Genomic DNA, 4,591 nt, shown 5'->3' with positions numbered 1-4,591 from the left:
AGGGTCTTGCACCAAAATCCTAGAGTCCTCCGCTGTGGTTCACCTCTGGGGGCCTGCTAAAGGCTTCAGACAGCATCCCTTTCTACTGCTGACACCTCAAGCACTATTGGATCAGCTTGGTCATAGGACCCAAGTGGCAGGGCAACTTGGGTCAGCAAGTTGCTGACAGGTTCAGTAGCCTGAACCTGTCGGAGACCCTTCTTTTGTTCTGGACCCCACTCAAAACTGGTGGCTTTCAGGTCACTCAATAAATGGGCCATAGCAACACACCCAAATGAGGAATGTGTTCCTCCAAAATCCAGATAGGTCCTCTAGGCATTGTGCCTCTTTCTTGGTATAGGAGGGACCAAATGCAGCAACTTATCCTTTACTGTAGAAGTTTCACACCACTGGACCCCTAGAAATTTTACCGAGGTAGAAGGTCCCTGAATTTTAGTTAAATTTATTTCCCATACTCTGGCAAGCAAATATCTCACCAATTAGTCCAGTGCTACTTCTTGCTCACAGGATCCAGTCAACATAATGTCATCAATGTAATAGACCAATGTGATACCTAGTGGTAGCGAAAAGCAATCAAGTTCTTTTCCAGTAATAAGATTATGACACAAAGCTGGACAATTGATATACCCCTGAGGTAGGACAGTAGAGGCATATTGTTCATCTTTCCAGTTGAAGGCAAATGGCCTCTGGTGGGCCCTATGGACAGGAATGGAGAGAAAGGCATTTGTCAAGTCAATGGCTGCTGCATAGCAGGTACCAGGAGATGTGTTAATTAGCTCAAACAATGAAGCCACATCTGGTACAGCAGCTGCAATTGGAGTCACCACTTCGTTAAGCTTACAATAATCCACTGTCATTCTCTAAGGTCCATCTGTCTTCTTCACAGGCCGAATAGGAGAGTTGAACAGGGACGTGGAGGGAATCACCACCTCTGCGTCTTTCAACTCCTTGATGGTGGCACTAATCTCCACAATTCCTGCAGGGATGCAATATTATTTTTGATGTACTATTTTTCTTGGTAGAGGTAGCTTTAATGCCTTTCATTTGGACTTTCCCAGCATAATAGCTGTCACCCTACCAGTCACAGAGCCAATGTGCGGGTTATACCAGCTGCTAAGTATGTCTATGCCAATTATGCATTCTGGCACTGGGGAAATGACCACATGATAAGTCCCTGGACCCACTGGACCCACTGGACCCACTGTAAGTTGGACCTGAGCTAAAACTCCTGTAATTACCTGACCTCCATAAGCCCCTACTTTAACTGGAGGACCACAATGAGATTTTGGGTCCCCTGGAGTCAATGTCAGCTCAAGCTTGTCTTCAGTGGTCCCTGAAATGTCTAATCATTTCCCTTTCCCCATTGCACAGTTACCCTGGTAAAAGGCCAGAGGTCTCCCTGGGGGAGGATGGGAGAAAGATTAACATCATAAATTGTCGGTTGTATAGTGGGGTCCTTCCTCAAGGGGACCCAGCCTCCCCTCCATTCAAGGGGTTCTGGGTCTGTAAACTGGGTGAAGTCTGGAAATTGATAGAAGGGCCATGATTCTCTGTTTTTATAATTCAAATTAGTCTTTTGTACTTTCGACCTAGAAGTTTTATACTTGTATAAATTAAGTAGGAATGCAGTAGGCTTCCTATCAATTTCACTTCTAGAAACACCGTGATTAGTTAGCCAATATCAAAGCCTTACACAAGTCAGACTCTTGTGATTGCTCCTTTGCCTCTGCTGTCCATTATGGTAGCCAGGCCCACCTTGCCTTTGATGGTTGAATGCCGCCACTTGGCCCCTCTTTAGGATCCAATTATTCCCACTGTATTTAAACTTTGTAGTTGAGTGACTGCAGTTCCCACTGTTAGGTCTGACATATAGAGAAGAGCAATTACAGAGCTCTTCAAAGATGCAGATGTTGCCCTCACAAATCTATTTCACAAAGCATTGGTCAAGGGTATATTTTCTAGACCTCCCAGCTGGGATGAGTAGGTCTAAAGTGACTAATCCATTCCACCATCCCAATCTCCCTAAGCCTTTGGATCCCTTCCTCTACATTAAACCAAGGGAGATCAGGCATTTCCAACTCACTCACAGTGGGCCATATTTTAATCCATATTTCAGCTAACCAAGCAAATAAACTATTAGAACTTTTTTAACTCCCCAAGTTGCAACAATAAATACAGAGTTCCTACTTAGTGAGCCCAAATCAATAAATTCAGCCTGATCCAACTCTGTGTTCTTTCCACCATTATCCCATACCCTTAATATCCATTCCCATGCCTGTTCTCCAGATTTCTGCTTACAAAAATTAGAAAACTCAGGCAGTTGTTTTCGAGTGTAGCACACCTCCTTATGGGTCACGCTCTCAACCTCACCCCTAGGGGCCCCCTGGGGCTTTAGTCCAGGTATACTCTAGAAGCAAACAGGGGTGTTGGGGGTGGTTCCTGAGGAAAATAAACATTATCTTGCCTGGAAGCTGCCTCAGGGGAGGCCATCACTGTTGTCTCCGGCAATGCAGGGTTTATCTCCTCAGACAAAGCTGGAAAGGCTGATGGCATCATGGGTCAGGGAGTGGATGTTGCCACTACTGGGGATGGAGAAGCTGTTTTTCTGGCAAAAAAAAAAAAAAGTTTCTTCAGAGTTCACAAACTCAGTGTGCCCAGCTTTATCAGGGTCCTTCCACATGTCCCCATTCCAAGTTGAACGGTCCCATTCTTTTCCAATCAATGCCATCACTTTAACAGTAGACACCTGGCAAGGCTGTGCATGCACCTTTCTTTGCAGGTGAGCCACTTGCATGATGAGAGGTTGTGTCTGCTTTTCAACAATTTCAGCTTTTTCCTGCAGAGGAGAAAAGACTCTCACTTATGGCAATCTTAGCAGATTTGAGTCTCTGAATCTGCTTCTGAAGCTGGGAGTTAGAATCCTGAGTTCATCATTTTCTCTTATCACTTTGCCCCCTGAACTTACAAGCAACCAACCAGTTTCATTTCATTCCTTGGTTCTTCACATATGGTCAAAGATATTATGTACAGAGTCACTAAACTCCTTGCCTCTCATGAGCCGTAAGTCAGGAGTGTCAAATGCATTTATTTTGCATAACCCTCTAAACAACTCAAGCCAAGACTATCAGTGTTCTCCATACTATTATAAGTAGAGTCCTTAGCATTTTTGGGTCTAATCATTAAGCAGCCAACTCCAGAAGCTCCAAAACCGATAAAATAACTCCATTCTTAATATTTTGTTCCTCGAGAACCCCTCTTGGTACCAAAATCTGTATTAGTCAGGGTTCTGTAGTGGGACAGAAGTAATAGGAGATATACACACACACACACATAGACACACACACACACACACATATATATATATATGAATTATTCATTCACATGATCACAAGGTCCCACAATAGACTGTCTGCAAACTGAGGAGTAAGGTGAGCCAGTCCAAGAACTGAAGAATTTAGCATCCGATGTTCGAGGGCAGGAAGCATCTAGCACAAGAGAAGACGTAGGCTGGAAGCTAGGCCAGTCCAGTCTTTTCACATTTTTCCGCCTGTTGTATATTCTAGCTACACTATCAGCTGATTATGTGGTGCCCATCCAGATTAAGGGTGGGTCTTACTGTCCCAGTCCACTGACTCTAATGTTAATCTCCTTTGTCAACACCCTCACAGACACACCCAGCATCAATACTTTGCATCCTTCAATCCAATCAAGTTGACCTTTAGTATTAACCACCACAGGAGTATATAGACAAAAAAACTCATATTTAAAATAAAATGTTAACAAGAAGCATCAGTACCTGTGGCTACTATAATATTATATGCTAGTGTGGACTACTTTGATTGATATTAGGCACTAAGACAAATAATGGCTTTCACTACTTCTACTTAAATCTGGTTAACTATTCAGGAGACAAGCATATCTCATCTTAATAATTGATTGGGCATCAAAAACAACGGAGTCAGATTTATATTGGTATAGGAGATTTTTTTTTTGAATAAAAAATATTTACCAGTTCTTTTTTAATTTTTGCTCTGTGCTGCTTTTGTTCCCAAAATTCTCCAGACGTATCTACACAATGGTTCTCAGAGTGGGATCCCTGACCTAGCAGTATTAGTACCACGTGGGAGCTTATTAGAAATGTAATGAATCAGATGTAGTGAATCAGAAACTCGAAGGATAGGGCCCAGCAATCTGTGTTGTAACAAGCCCTTCTGGAGATGCTCTTGTATGATAAATTTAAGGGCCACTAAACTTAGAGGAACTGGTGCAGGTGGTGGCTCTTCTCAGGTGAATTGGCTCACCTAATGCCTTCTGCAAAATTGCTACTTTAAATAGTCTTTCTCAGTTTTTAATATATCATTTACACCCTTTGCAGTGAAGTTAACAGTGATAATGTAGAGTTTCTCAGCTGAAATTTACCATGAAGACTGTATCTTCTCACCAAAATATCCTTTAACTTGTGATTTTTTCTGCCTCCCATTATCAAAGTTTTTCTTTCTGTGATAACTACTATGGGTTAGCCTTTAACTATGTTGTGCCAACTGTATGTGGGGATTATACTTACAATTAAAACTTGTATTTGACATACGAA

Source organism: Mandrillus leucophaeus, unplaced genomic scaffold (assembly GCF_000951045.1).
Source record: "Mandrillus leucophaeus isolate KB7577 unplaced genomic scaffold, Mleu.le_1.0 Scaffold455, whole genome shotgun sequence".
Taxonomy (NCBI): Eukaryota; Metazoa; Chordata; class Mammalia; order Primates; family Cercopithecidae; genus Mandrillus; species Mandrillus leucophaeus.
This window is presented reverse-complemented; position numbering follows the sequence as displayed.